At 44.0% G+C, this 15,840-nt stretch overlaps 1 pseudogene; it reads left to right on the forward strand.

Moving 5' to 3' along the window:
• On the forward strand, positions 1–9,217 carry LOC101595362 (annotated as a pseudogene).
• The last annotated feature ends 6,623 nt before the right edge of the window (positions 9,218–15,840 follow it).

Below are 15,840 nucleotides of genomic sequence, written 5' to 3' on the forward strand. Positions count from 1 at the left end.
ATGACCCACACAGCAGAAGTGTTCTCTACACTTTTAAAACTGGCTACCTTTAAATTAAAAAAGAAGAATGAAAGACGAAGTGAAAGTACAGTAAGTGACCAAGAGCTGAGAGAGTTTGTCCAGGAATTAAGTGCAGGCAAAGAGGGTAAAGTCAATAGGGTTTAGTCAAGTTTTCCTTCAGTTTTGCATGCACTTAAAAGATATATTTATTTAGTTAGTTGCAATCAGAGAGAGATAGAGAGAAGAGAGACAGACAGAGAGAATGAGAATGGACATGCCAGGGCCTCCAGCCATTGCAAACCAACTCCAGATGCATGTGCCCCTTGTGCATCTGGCTTACATAGGTACTGGAGAATTGAACCTGGGTCCTTAGGCTTCCCAGGCAAGTGCCTGAGCCACCAAGCCATCTCTCCAGCCTTGCACGAAGTAAAGTTCTACACAGACTGTGAACTTTTTCTTTGCAATAGTTGGCATTTTGTAAATTAATTCATTACACTCATAATAAATCAGCAAAGTGAAGACTCAACCTCTCAGGAGGAACGCCATCTGTTGGTTGCCTCCACCTCTCCTAGTACCCGCAAAGTCTTTGTTAAGATTTTTTTCCTTGCAGTGCTGAGGAACAAAGCGCAGGCCTCATGCTCTTTAGCATGTAAGGTAGTTAAAAGCTTCCTTCTGTTATTTGTCAGTAACAAACTCAGCCCAGTCACTTAAAACAAGGGGAATCCTACTTCTGGAACAAGAGACATGTAGGTTACAAGGCCACTTCTCGCCACTCAGCTTCTCAAGCACACTCTGGGTACTGCCAAGAAGCCCCAGGCTTTGAGATGACACAGGGACCAAGTCCTTGCTCTTTAGACTCGGGTTTCTTGATGTGCCTCAGCTTTACAGCTGCAGTGACACAAGGTGTCTTCTGCTCGAAGTAACCTTCAATCAATCCATGCATTTCCATAGAGCCCACAAGCGCATTTAAAAAACAATGTCATGGCCTGGTGTGGTGGCACATGCCTTTAATCCCAGCACTCAAGAGGCAGAGGTAGGCAGATGGCTAAGAGTTCAAGGCCACCCTGAGAATACATAGTGAATTCCAGGTCAGCCTGAGCTAGAGCAAGACCCTACTTCCAAAAAAACCCAATAAATAAATAAAAAGGAAATAAAAAGTCAGGAATCATTATGGAAATGATTCTCACCCCTGTTAGAATCATTACTGTACAAAGGACAACAAATAGCTAATGCTAATGAGATTGTGAAAGAAGGGGAACTCCCGCAGGGAGCTATTAGTGGGAATGTAAGTTAGTACAGCTGTTATGGAAAACAGTATCAGTTCCTCAAACTTCTAACACACACTGCTTGCTATATGACTCTGCGATCCCCCTACTGGGCATACATCCAAAGGAAATGGAGTCATTACATGTGGATATCAAGCTACTTGGCAAAAGGTTAATCTTTGCATAGGCTAAACCTGAGGACATAGGATATGATGCACGTTGGGTGGAGCTCCCGGAAGACAAGGAATTTACAGCTTCTCCAAAGATTTCCTAATAAACAGAAACAATTCGTGATCTGATCTGATGCAAACTCATGACCTGTCTTACGCTCAGATTCACCATAGCTCTGACTGCCTGAAAGTGGATAACGGCTGCAAGTACAGTCAGTTCCGGGAGCACTGATCCCCCTTTAAACCATTCTGTGGGTGTTGCGTGTTCACTTCGACTCCTCCCAGGCACTGCTGAATGGTGGCGACAATTCCATTGGAGAGATAAGTGCGTTACCACATCTACTTCAGCACTGCCCATGAAGGAAGATAGGAGAAGGCCAGCTTCTCTTAAGCAGTTTCAGTTAGAGATTGAGGCCCAGAGAGAACCAGGAGATGCCACCTGACCCTGGCACAAGGATAGAAATTAAGCTGTGTGTGATAGGGACTGTTCTGCCCTGCCCTCTGCTGCCCACACTCTAACGTGCTACCTAAATCAATGGCCTAGGTGGGTTGGCCCTGGGGTCCACCTTTCAAATCTACAAACCAATGGGATCGACCCCTTACATGCCTGAATCTGACACGATAAAGGCTGTAGCTTCCCTGTCCTTCTCTCTCTCTCTTGGCATCACCCTTGGTTCGTGTACATCTCCTGGGTTTTTACCCTGTGCTGCTTAGACACACATGAATCTGGCCTCTACCCACCTAGCCTGGATGGGAGGGGTGGAAGAGCACAGCATTGTTTCTTGATCTGAACTCTCCTGCTTGCCTCTGTTTTATAGTTTGGAATAATTTACCCCTTTGATCACTTGTATGATTTTCCTCTTGTCTCTGAGTCCACCATGTGCATACTTCCCTTACACTCCAGATCTACCACGTAGGTGGCTCTCACCAACTCAAGATTTGCTACTGATGTGATTTCTTTCAACTTGAGGTAACCATGAGTATAGCCCTCTTCATTACTCATTTCTCTTCTGAATCACCTGGTCTCTGCTTTGATATCTTCCCTCTCATTTTTCCTTCAGCCTCACCATTTGCCCTCTTAACTTCCCTACCTGGAAAAGCACATGGCAGATGCCCTGCGGGTTCCTCTGAGGTCTCTCTACACAAGCTCCAGGATCCTACCTTCCATGTGTCTGCAGCTTTCCTCTGGCCTCTCTTTAAAAGCTTTGGTTTCTCTTAAAGGAGCTTTATGAACTCTCCTCCATGTGCCATCCTAACCTCCCTTAAATAAACCCCACACTTTTTTATTTCCCCCTAAATAAACTTAAAATTTCATAATTCATCCTTCTTGAGTCCATCTTTATTAATTCATTAAAGGTAGGATAGAACCCAAACTTTGAGTTCATAAATTCTGGGGAACCTCTCCTGAACTCCCAAATCCTGCATCATTCACATTAGCCAAGATATACACTCAACTAAGGTGTCCATTGATGGATGAGTGGATACATAAAACATGACATGTATGTAGATTTGTAGTGAAACATTCAATCAGGAAAAGAAGGGATGAACATGAAGAACTATGTTAAGTGAAGTCATTCAGACTTAGAAAAACAAATATTGTGGGCTAGGTAGATGGCTTTGCAGTTAAGGTGCTTGCCTGTGAAGCCTAAGGATCCATGTTCAACTCTCCAGGTCCCACATAAGCCAGTTGCACAAGGTGACACAGTGCACAAGGTTGCACATGTGTACAAGGTGGTATATGCATCTGGAGTTTGATTGCAATGACTGGAGGCCTTGGCATTCCAATTCTCTCTCTTTCAAATAAAAAAAAATATTTTTAATGCATGTTCTCACTGATCTGTAGAAGCTAAAATGTTGATCTCATAGACACAGAGTAGAATAGTAGTTTTCAGAATATGTCTGATACAGGAAGGACATACATACAGTTTGGATAATGGCTACTACACTTACATGGAGGAATTATTATTAGTGTTTCATAGCAAAGTCTTATTATTATTATCAACTTATTATCTGTTAAAAAATAACTAGAAGAGATTGAAAGTCTTGGACCATAAAAATGATAAATGTGGGCTGGAGAGATGGCTTAGCGGTTAAGTGCTTGCCTGTGAAGCCTAAGGACCCTGGTTCGAGGCTCAGTTCCCCAGGTCCCACGTTAGCCAGATGCACAAGGGGGCGCACACATCTGGAGTTCGTTTGCAGTGGCTGGAAGCCCTGGCGCGCCCATTCTCTCTCTCTCCCTCTATCTGTCTTTCTCTCTGTGTCTGTCACTCTCAAATAAATAAATAAATAATTTTAAAAAATAATAAATGTTTGAGGAAATGGAAGTGATAATGAACCTGATTTGATCATTACACATTCTTTACATGTATTAAATTATTGTATACTATACATATAGAATACTGTACTCCATAAAAGTGCTTACATATATGCATGTGTTAATCTAAAAATGTTTAAAAGTTGTACATTTGTTGCCAAAGTAAAATATCATAGAAAGATACCAGTATGTACTTTCTAAAATACAAGTGTGTGTGTGTGTGTGTGTGTGTATGTGCAAGTGTGCATGCACTTGGAGGCCCGAGGATAACTTGGAGTGTCATCCTCAGGAATGTTGAGACAAGGGTTCATTGGCCTGGAACTTAGCAAACAGACTAGAGTGGCTGATGGGAAGAGCCCTGGGGAGGGAGTCATTTGTCTCTGCCTCCACAGGGCCGGACTTACAGCCACATGCTACCAAATGGGGCATTTTTAAGTGGGCTCTGGGGATCTAATTCACACATCCTCGTGTGAGGCAAGCAGTTTACCCACCAAGATATTTCTGTAACACAAACTTTTATTTTTCATTAAGAATATTTCCAAGTTGGGCTGGAGAGATGGTTTATCAGTTAAGGTGTTTGCCTGCAAAGCTAAAGGATCCTGGTTCAATTCTCCAGGACCCACATAAGCCAGATGCACAAGGGGGCGCATGCATCTAAAGTTTGTTTGCAGCGGCTGGAGAGGCCATGGCATGCCCATTCACTCCCTCCCTCTCTTTCTCTCACTCTCTCCCTCTTTCTCTGTCAAATAAATAAAATATATTTCTTTTAAAAATAATATTTCCAAGTTTTTTCAAGTTTACAAATACCTCCAAGCAAGGCATTATTAATCTGTATCTTCGTGGTCTGGCTGGAGGAATGATGTATTTTCTAATTACCAGAAATTATGGCTGCATTCTCTCTCTTCCTGCCCACAGCTCTGACTAAGTTCTCAGCTGGCCAAGGATACAGAAAGCATCTGCTCTGACTTTGGTCTTGGGCTGGTGAGCAGGTAGAACTGCATTGGTCACTACTGACAGGGTGCTAATAAGGCTATTTGAGAGATAAGCTGCCTGTTTATTAGTGGCATTTCTGAATGTTCGACGATGAGCATGCATGGCTTATATAGCAAAATCATAGAAGAAAGTTCTGTGTTTGAAAAGGCTGGGAAACAACACTGTGATATTCTCTCTCCTCCAGATGGACAAACCTGAGAGATGAGACTATGGGCATTAATTGCTTAATCAAGAAAAATCTGGGCAGAGCTAGTAGACACAGTCTCCCTAGGTCACATGGGGCTTGGGAACCAGTCCAGGGCTTGGTGCTTTTACCTGCTTCCTAGCCTGGGAGAGTCGATGTGAGCATGCCCCTTCCTGATAGATCCTTTTCTCATTCTGCAGTCCCAGCTTCCTTGGCAGCAGCCTACACAGATTCTTCACAGTAGAAAAGACTCCGTAAGCATGGATAAGCCTTGGGGATTGGTAGTAATTATGGTGCAGGATTTGGAGGTTCAGGAGGGGTCCCCAAAATTTATGAACCCCAAGTTTGGGTTATGTCCTACCTTTAACAAAGAGTTGATGAAGACAATCTCAAGAAGGATAAATTATGAATTATTAAGTTTACTTAGGTAGAAATCACAAAGTGTGAGATGTTAAGGGAGACTGGGATCTAGGACGGAAGGGTAGAGCGGAGTTATAAACATGTGGGAGCAGGAAACACTTAGGTGGAAAACACTGGATAGTTCATAAGGTTCACTTAAGAGAAATTGAGGTTTTTAAGGAAAGGCTGGAGTAGAGCCACAAGCATGTGGAGGAGAGGATTTAGGAGCTTGTGCAGGGAGATTTAGAAGGAACACAATGTAGCATTCACCCAAGTTTCTCCATGGAAGAAAGCTAAAAAAGCAAATGATGACTTAAGGAAGAATAGCAGAGAAAAAAATATAAAGCAGAGACCAAGAAATCCAGATGAGAAATCTTGAGGAAAGAGAGTTCTGTTCTTGTACCAGGGTGAGGTGGTATGTGGGGTGGCATCTCCTATTTCTCTCTGGACCTCAATTTCCTTTAAAAAATTTTTTTTCTTTATTTTTATTTATTTATTTGAGAGTGACAGACAGAGAAAGAGGCAGATAGAGAGAAAGAGAATGGGCATGCCAGCGCCTCCAGCCACTGCAAACGAACTCCAGACACGTGCGCCCCCTTGTGCATCTGGTTAACGTGGGTCCTGGGGAATCGAGCCTCGAACTGGGGTCCTTAGGCTTCTTAGGCAAGCGCTTAACTGCCAAGCCAACTCTCCAGCCCTGGACCTCAATTTCTAACTGAAACAGCCTAAAGGATGCTAACTTTCTTCTATTCTCCTTCAACAAGACAATAGCTCCACTACTAGATGGTATATATTACATAGTGTAATGGGATATGAAAAGGGATATAATATAAATAAATATTAGGGCTAGGGAAATAGCTCAGTCAGTAACGTGTTTATCTTATAAACATGAGGATTTGAGTTTGACCTCCAGTGCCCATCCATGTAAAAATGCCAGGCACAGTGGCATTACGTGCCTATGATCCCAGCACGGGGAGGAGGAGATAGAAAGATCTCTCCAGGGCTCTTTGGACAGCCAGCCAATTTAGCCAAATTGGCAAGTTCTAAACCAATGAGTGATTGTCTCAAAAAAAAAAAAAAAGGTGAATGGCATTCTCAGGTTGTCTTCTGGCCTCTATGTGCCTGCACACATACACACACAAAATAATAAAAATATAAAAATGTTTAAATGTCACTAAGATATCAAATTAGTCCTCAGCAAGAACTGAAAAGAACATGGTATAAGCAAAGTAGCCCACACCTCACACCCACACACGTGTTCACACTAGTTTGAAGTGTACAATCCCTTTCATTCATTCCGCCAACATTACATCCCTCACTCCATTACCTGGCAGGTGCTCATTTGCTATGGGACATTTACATACTTGACTTTCTTTTTTTTTTTCAACTACAATCAGGGCTGATTTTAATTTTTACATCCTTAAAAGCATGAGCTTTTCTGGTACTGCATACTTGACTTTCTTAACTGATCAATTACTGCCACTATAGATGTGACAAAGCAGCCTAAGAACTGAAGCCAGAGGAATAAAGAGTAAGCATGTCATCCAAGGAGCAGCCTGCTCACATGCCTTTACAGGACCATAGGCTTAACGGCCAGCTTAGGTATTTTGGTCGTAGGAGAGAGTGTGTAGGAGACTCCTGTGGATGGAAGATACTCTTCCCGTACAAAGAGCTTTCATCGACCAGGGCTGCTCCATTTGACTCGTGGGTATGATACCCAGCATGCATCTCCCAAGCCCCTACCTTGATAGGGCAAGATATTTTGGGGTGACAGACAGAAAACTAAAAGAAGCACAGCAATCACTTAGGGTCTCATTAAACCCTAGACTGCTGAGCCCAGCTTGGAGGTTTCTGTTTCAGGAGACCTGGCGCAGAACCCAAGAATCTTCATGCAATGGACAGACATTGGTGGCCCGTGAATCTGTACTCATGTCAGGCTGATCCAACTGCAAAACCTTTGCCAACTTCATCTTTTTCATTTTTATTGAGTTGCAACTTCCTTTTTTGTACTTTATTTACTTATGAGTGGAAGAAGGAGGGAAGGAAGAAGGGGAAGAGAGAGAGAGAGAAAATGGGCACACGAGGGCCTCTAGCCACTGCAGACAAACTCTAGACATATGTGCCACCATGTGTATCTGGCTTGTATGGGTTCTGGGGAGTTGAATCTAGGTCCTTGGGCTTCACAGGCAAGCACCTTAGCCTCTAAGCCATCTTTCCAGCCCGAGTTTCGCTTTCTCAGTCCCATGCTAAAACCATGGAGATCACACAGGTTCCCTCTCCTCTGCCAACCAATGCATAATGACATAACCTCAAAGTCTTCAGGTCTCTCTGGCATGTAAGAAGTTTGGATGTGTCTCTCAAAGGCTTGGGTGTTAAAGGCTTGGTCTCATGCACCATGGCACACACACATCTGTGGTCACGCACATCACACACACATTCACACATACACATCTGTGATCACATACATCACACACACACACACACACACTCCCCCAAATCTGGGCTGGTTACTATCTCCTTGTATATGGAGTGGAGATAGCCCTTGAGGTTTATTTTTATAAAAGGGGTGGAGATAGGAGATATATTCATATGCATATTTGTGCAAAATGTGGCTTATACACAAATCCTGAAGGATATGGGGATTGCAGAACATGAGCGGAGCAGAGTTATAAGTCAAATGCTGGAATCTGTCTTCTGATATGTGACCACAATTCTAGATGATGCTTAAGTTTATTCAAGCCATGCTAAGAAAGCTATTGTTGGTGCAGATGATGTGTAATTGGCAATCCAGTGTCATGCTAACAAGTCTTTCATGTCTCCTCCCCTGAGAGATTTCTTTTATTAGGTATTGCAAGGCAAAGAAAACAAATCCCTTGGCCAGTGATCCAGCCATATTCAGGTCCTAGAGTGTCACCTGATAGATACTGCTTAACAGCTCCAAAGCATATGCTTATGTCTTTAAAAATAAGGCAGGGGGAAGGTGGGCATGGTGGTGCATGCCTTTACTCCCAGCACTCAGGAGGCAGAGGTAGGAGGATCACTGTGAGTTCAAGGCCATCCTGAGACTACATACTGAATTCCAGGTTATCCTGAGGTAGAGTGAGACCCTAACTCGAGAAATCAAAAAGAGGGGGACTGGGGAAATGGCTTAGTGATTAAGGCATTTGCCTGCGAAGCCTAAGGACCCCAGTTCAATTTCCCAGGACCCACGTAAGCCAGATGCACAGGGGGCGCATATGTCTGGAGTTCGTTTGCAGTGGTTGGAGGCCCTGGCATGCCCATTCTCTCTCTCAGCCTCTTCCTCTCTCTCTCTCTTAAATAAAGAAATATAATATTTAAAAGAACAATTCAGCTGGGAGTGATGGCGCATGCCTTTAATCCCAGCACTTGGAAGGCAGAGGTAGGAGGATTGCTGTGAGTTCGAGGCCACCCTGAGTCTCCACAGAATTCCAGGTTAGCCTGGGCTACAGCGAGACCCTACCTCGAAAAAAAGAAAAGAAAAAAGAAAAAAAACTCATCTAAGTCCATAGGAAGAATAACAGTTCCATGGTTAAGCGTTGGTTCAATTAGTAGCAGACAAAGAATTCCCACACGAGGCACACTAACCCCACAAACCATGTCTGCTTCAAATAAAGCAGGGACTTCGATGTCCCTTACAGGCCAAAGGTTGACAGTCCAAGTGTCTGCTTCCTAGTCCCAAGCTGTAAAAGCATCAACTCCAGAAACATCTGCAGTTCATAATGTTCTGATTAATCCATTATTACTTGGGTCCAAAAACATTACTACTAGTATGGTATCGCAAAACACTGCCAGTGAATCATCAGATGCACTGAAAAGAAAATGTGAAGATGATGATGATAGTGACAATGATGATGACTATGATAATTTGTAATGTAGATGTGATACATATAACATGGATACTTTTCCTCAATCTGTTGTACTAAAACAAGCATGCTTGAATGATATTTAATTAGTAAATATAATTACTGTGCTTTTTCAATGGAAATGTTCAATTTTCTTTCCTTCCTTCCTTCCTTCCTTTCCTTCCTTCTTCCTTTCTTTCTTTCTTTGGTTTTTCAAGGTAGGGTCTCACTTTCTAGCCCAGACTGACCTGGAATTCACTATGTACTCTCAGGGTGGCCTCGAACTCACAACAATCCTCCTACCTCTGCCTCCCAAGTGCTGGGATTACAGGCATGTGCCACCACACCCAGCTAAATTTTCTTCAATAGAACTCAGTGGGTTTTCACTAGCCTTTATGCATAAAAATAAAGTTGGCTTTGTTAATTTTTTTCAACAATGTAGCCACAGAAGTGCCCTATGTGTGCCAGTTCCCTTTCTCCTCACCCAATTTCTGTCATACAAAGTGGCTCCATTCCTTAGTTGTTTTGAGTATGACATAGAAGCTGTGTCCCTCAGCTCACAGAGCTTGTGTAAAAATGTCGTTACTCAATGCTAAGCAAGGGTCTTTATTATCCAGAAAGGTCAGATACCTATCAGGGTTGGGCTTCCAGATACCTGTGTCTTGGCCCAGCTTGCACATGCTGGCCTAGCTCAGTGGGAGTGTATCATCTCACTGTCTCGGCCCATCTCTATTGTTATCAGAGAAGATTCTGCTAAGCAACATGATTCTGGGGTTAAATAAATTGTCCTCAGTCACACAGTAATATACTAGGCTACAGTCAGAGTCACAGTGCACCTAGATCTGGTGAAGGGTATAGTTGGGAGGACACATGTTTATCTTATCCTGTGGCCCACTTGCCAGGTCTCAGGCTCTAGTTTCAGTGCGTAGGGAGCTGGGGAGCTGGTATGTGGAGCAGTTGGGTACTCACTAATGATTGGTTACAATGCCTTACCTTGCCAAGGTTCTCATCAAGAGGAGGAGGAGCTCTCTGGGCTGGGACAGTACCCTCGAGACAGTTCTGTGGGGGAATGTAAGAGTGCTTATAACACTGCTGATCCTTCCCTAGCTAATGAATCTTCAGCAGAAGTTGGTCATACACTGTGGCAGTTCCTTACTCATGGCTGGGGCAAAATATCCAACCAGAAGCAGCTGATGGAAGGAAAAGGGTTTAACTTAGCTTATAGCTCCACAGGGTCCATCACGGTAGGGAAAGCACAGCAGGAGCAGAAAGCTGGCGTCATATCATCCTATCAGCAGGGAAATAGAGTGATGAAGGCTGGGGCTCAGCCAGCTCTCTCCTTTTTAGACATCCCAGGATCCCAGCCCATGGACTATTGCCCCCCACAGTTACAGTGAGTCTTCCTATCTCCATCTAATCTAGAAAGTCCCTAACAGACCTACCAGGAGATTTATTTCCATGGTGATTCTAAATCCTGTCAAGCTGACAGCTAGAGATTAATAACCATCACAGGGCTGGAGAGATGGCTTAGCGGTTAAGTGCTTGCCTGTGAAGCCTAAGGACCCTGGTTCGAGGCTCAGTTCCCCAGTTCCCACGTTAGCCAGATGCACAGGGGGCACACGCGTCCGGAGTTCGTTTGCAGAGGCTGGAAGCCCTGGCGCGCCCATTCTCTCTCTCTCCCTCTATCTGTCTTTCTCTCTGTGTCTGTCACTCTCAAATAAATAAATAAAAAATAAAAAAAAAAACCCATCACAGATCTTGACCTCTGCTTGGGAATCACGAGTTCACCTGTGGTCACTGAGCGTGCTAGATTAAGCCCTGAAGCCTCTGTGTGGCTTGCTGTATAATATCCAGCAGAGTTAAGTATGTACAGGTTCTGACCCCTCTCTGTTTGTTTGTCACAGTTCCTCAGTGGCTGGTACAATTTTGTACCAGTCATCCATAAATGACCTGTTCCAGGGACTGGAAAGACATACATTCCCTTTTATAGAAATTTATAACATGATCTGCTTGTTTCAAAGACACTGCCAAGAGTGTGAATGTAAATATGTTTTCATCTAGCCTGCCCAACAAGGTGGGGGTGGGGGAATCCCTGTAAGTGGCAGCAGAGAGACATAGCACAACAGTGCCACTGGCAGCCTGAGGAGTTCCCTTCCCACTAGGGACCTGGCCATGTCACAGAAAAGAATTTCAGGATGAGCCAGAGTGAAGCAAAGGCAGTGAGTAGGTATTTAGCGGCAGAGAGAAAGGAAAAGGACACACTGAAGACACGGTGCCAGCTTGTCATGGAAGTGCCAGCTAGGTGTCTACAGAAATGATTTTGTGGGTTTCTAAGTTACATTGTTCAAAGAATGTATTTAACAATTATGGTGTGTGTGTGTGTGTGTGTGTGTGTGTGTGCATATATATGCAAGTGTGTACAGATGCACGCACCCTGTATGCACTCATGCAGAGGCCAAAGGAGGACATCCTCACTTGTTCTTCCACCTTATTATGTTGTTTTATGAGGTGTGTTGTTTAGTTTCGGGGTGAGAGAGGAGTGCTAATATATTGAATTCAAGTCTGCAAACTTTCCACCCTGAAGTGTTTTGGTTTTATTGACATCCTTGTTGGGGATGTCTCTAGAAAAGCAAGTGTCATCTCTGTGGGAAAGTTTGATTTTATCTGTTGACTTGAACTTTCTCTCAGCCAACAGGAAGCACAAACTAGATCCCAGTGTTAGGGTCTTCATTTCTTCAGATATCACCTGAATATTCCCTGATGTTCTATCGTGCTTCATTCTAACTCTCCAGATGAAGAAAGTGAGGCTCAGAGAGGAAAATCAATTAAACCACACCCATAACTCTCCAGAGTCCTCTCTCCTGTCCACTAATCTATGCTTACATTAGTCTTCTCAGTCCTAGGGCCTCAGCACACTGTCAGAAACAAGAGACACATGCTGGTCCTGCATTCTCCTAAAACCAAAGTTCCAAGTTTCAGCACATGACATTTCTCTTGGATCTGCTTAAGCACTTGGAACCCTCTCCTCAGTTAAAAGTATTCTAGACTAAAGAAACCTTGATCACCAATGCCACACCAGATGGAGCAGAATTCTGATTCTTGGAAAACTCATTAACTGGGGGGAGGCCAATAATCCCAACTACCAGAATCTTGAGGCTCTTTGGATGCTAAACCTGGGCTCCAGAATGAATTCAAGGCCAGCCTGGACAACTTCATAAGACCCTGCCTCAAAACTTTTAAAAAGCTTTTAAAGCTGGGCATACTGGCACATGCCTTTAATCCAAGCACTCGGGAGCCAGAGGTAGGAGGGTCGCTGTGAGTTTGAGGTCACCCTGAGACTACATAGTGAATTCCAGGTCAGCCTGAGCTACAGCAAGATCCTACCTTGAAAACTTGAAAAGAAAAATAAAGTTTTTAAGGGCTGGAGAGATGGCTCAGCAGTGAAGGCACTTGCCTCCAAAACCTAACAACCGGAGTTCAATTCCCCAGTGAAGCCAGATGCACAAAGTAGCACATTCACAGTGGCTGGAGTCCCTGGCATGCCCATTATCTCTCTGTCTCTCTCACTCTCCGTGCAAATAAAATAAAAATATTTTTTATCAGAGAGAAAGGAGCTAATGGGCATGCCAGGCCATTGGCCACCGCAATCAAACTCCAGACACATGCAACACCTTGTGTGCATGTGTTTCTTTGCACATCTGACTTACGTGGTTCTAGAGAGTCTTCAGGGGGGCAGCCACAGGTAATGTGCTCAGGTAAATAACCCTTCTCCCAGGCGATCCTAATTAAATACAGTAGTTACACCAACACCCAAGAAGAAAAGCAATCAGCGAAGAGGGACTAGTTGGGAAGAAGAGGAGGTTCAGGGGAAGGGGGTGGGAAGAGGACAAGCGAAGGTAATGGTAGGGATCATGATCAAAGTAAATTACATACAAGTCAAAATTGTCAATAAAAGTTGTTTTAAAAAAACGCTATGAAGGGAACTGGGGAGACGATTCAGCGGCTAAAGGTACTTGTTGGCAAAGCCTGCTGGCCAGGGTCAGACTCCCCAGTACCCACATAAAACCAGGTGTACAATGTAGCACGTGTCAAGTTCATTTGCAGTGCCCAAAAATTACGGTGTACCCATACACTTTTGTTGTCTCTCTCTTGCAAAGAAATAAATAAAAATATTGAAAACAAACTCCAAAAATACACTATTGGGCTGCGGTGATAGCTCAGTGGTTAAAGGCATTTGCTGTTAAACCCTGCTGACCCAGGTTTGATTCCCTAGCTCCCACGTAAAGCCAGATGCAAAAAGTGGCCAGATGCCTAGTGTTCATTTGCAGTGGCAAGAGACCCTGCTGTACACACAAACATGCACACACACACACACACACACACACACACACATATATAAATAAACAAATAAGTAAATATTTAAAAATCACCTTTAGCGATTAAGGTGCTTGCCTGCAAAGCTTAAGAACCCAGGTTCATTTCCCCAGTACCTACATAAAGCCAGATGCACAAGGTGGTGCATGCATCTGGAGTTTGTTTGCAGTGGCTAGAGGTCCTGGAGTGCCCATTCTCTATCTGCCTCTTCCTCTCTCCCTCTCTTTCCCTCTCTCAAATAAATAAAATAAAATACAAAATTAAAATCAACATTGGCCTGGGGAGATGGCTCAGCAGTTAAAGGCACTTTCTTGCAAAACCTGCCAACCCAGGTCTGAGCCCCTAGTACCTAGGTAAAACCAGATGTACAGAGTGGCACATGCATCTGAAGTTTGATTGCAGTGGCAAGAGGCCCTGGTGCACCCATTCATTCTCTCTCTATCTCTCTTACAAATACATAAATTAATTAATTTTTTTTTCTTTTAGTTTTTCAAGGTAGGGTCTCACTAGCCCAGGCTGACCTGGAATTCACTATGTAATCTCAGCTGGCCCTGAACTCACAGTGATCCTCCTACTTCTGCCTCCAAGGCTGGGATTAAAGGCGTACATCACCATTCCTGGCCTAAATAATTTTTTTATTTACTTTATTTATTTGAAAGAGAGGAGCGAGAGATAGATAAAAGAAGATAGAGAATGGGTGCACCAGGGCCTTCAGCCATTACAAATGAACTTCAGACACATGCACCACTTTGTGCAATTGACTTACGTGGGTGTTAGGGAATCGAACCTGGGTCCTTTGGCTTTGCAGGCAAGTACTTTAATCACTAAGCCATTTCTCCATCCCCCATTTTTTTTTGAGGTAGGGTTTTGCTGTAGCTCAGGCTGACTAAAATTCACTACATAGTCTCAGTTGGCCCTGAACTCACAGTGATCCTCCTACCTCTGCCTCCCAAGTGCTGGGATTAAAGGTGTGCGCCACCACACCTGGCCTTAATTTAATTTTGAAGAAAATGTCCTTAGGGTTTTACCTTGCTTCTGCCATTTATCTACTACTTTGAACTTCTTACAAAAGCTCTCTGTGGCTCAATTCCTCATCTAAAATTGGCAATTGCAGCGCTGGTCTATACTGGAAGCCTCATGCAGCCTCCTCAGTACAATGTCTCTGAATGCTCCCCATCCTGAAACCACACAGAGGGCCTTAGCAACTATGGGCCAGCAGCTGGAGCACGGCTGAAACGTGATCAATCCAGTTCTCTCCCTCAGCATTTTGCAGATCGCTTTCCTTTCTTCACGTGGCTTGAGGAGCAGAGGAAGAGGGGGTTGGTGAGCAACGAGTGAAAGATAAAGTTGGTGAGGAAGCGTAGTAGAGATGACCTTCTGGCATCTCCACACTCAATTGTCCCTGTGGGCAAACGCCAGTCTGAGTGGCAAACCACCTCACTGGAATATGAAACACAGGACTGTGGGGCGAGGGCTTAGCCTGGAATTCAGCAAGTGCTCGGCAAACTCATTTATCCAGACACGAATTTGTTGAGCTTCTTAGTCTATACAAGAGAAAATGAAGTTTGCCAGGGGCACCATAGGCCAACAAGGCTTAAATGTCTATATAATTACCAGCATGAATTAGATGTGCTGCAGGGACATTCGTGCCCCAAGAGCTCTGAGGCGTTCTTGGGTCTTTCATAGGTGGAAGTAAATGGGGTCACCCTTCGCAGGTGACTTGGTTTCTACTTACTTGTATGAAAAAAGCTGTCTTTGTTTTCAAACAGTATGACTTCCAAAGATGGTTTGTCTCTTTCCCTTCTCTAGAATGGAAGTCCCCCAGGCCTACCTTCTTCCCATCATAGCCCCCCCGAGCACTTAGCACAAGTTGTGGCACACAGCAGCAGCTCACTAATGGTGCTTAAAACACGAACACAGATCTTCATGCACTAACATTAATTCTGGTCTTAGTGGTGATATGGTGGGATTCAAACACAGGGTTATTCAGCTCCAAAACTGTGTCCTTTCACCTCTATGCAATCTCTGGGTGAATTTTTTTCCCAGGCAGGTCTTTTTTTACAGGTCTTGCTGTAGCCCAGGCTGACCTGGAATTCTCTATGTAGTCTCAGGCTGGCCTTGAACTCACAGCGATCCTCCTACCTCTGTCTCTTGAGTGCTGGGATTAAAGGTGTGTACCACCACACCTGGCTGCTCTATGTAACATCTAATCTGTCAGTTTAAAGACCCCCATTATGAGTCCTGTGCAGGCCCAAATCTCTCCAACTCTCTCATTTTC

Source organism: Jaculus jaculus, chromosome 9 (genome assembly GCF_020740685.1).
Source record: "Jaculus jaculus isolate mJacJac1 chromosome 9, mJacJac1.mat.Y.cur, whole genome shotgun sequence".
NCBI classification, from domain to species: domain Eukaryota; kingdom Metazoa; phylum Chordata; class Mammalia; order Rodentia; family Dipodidae; genus Jaculus; species Jaculus jaculus.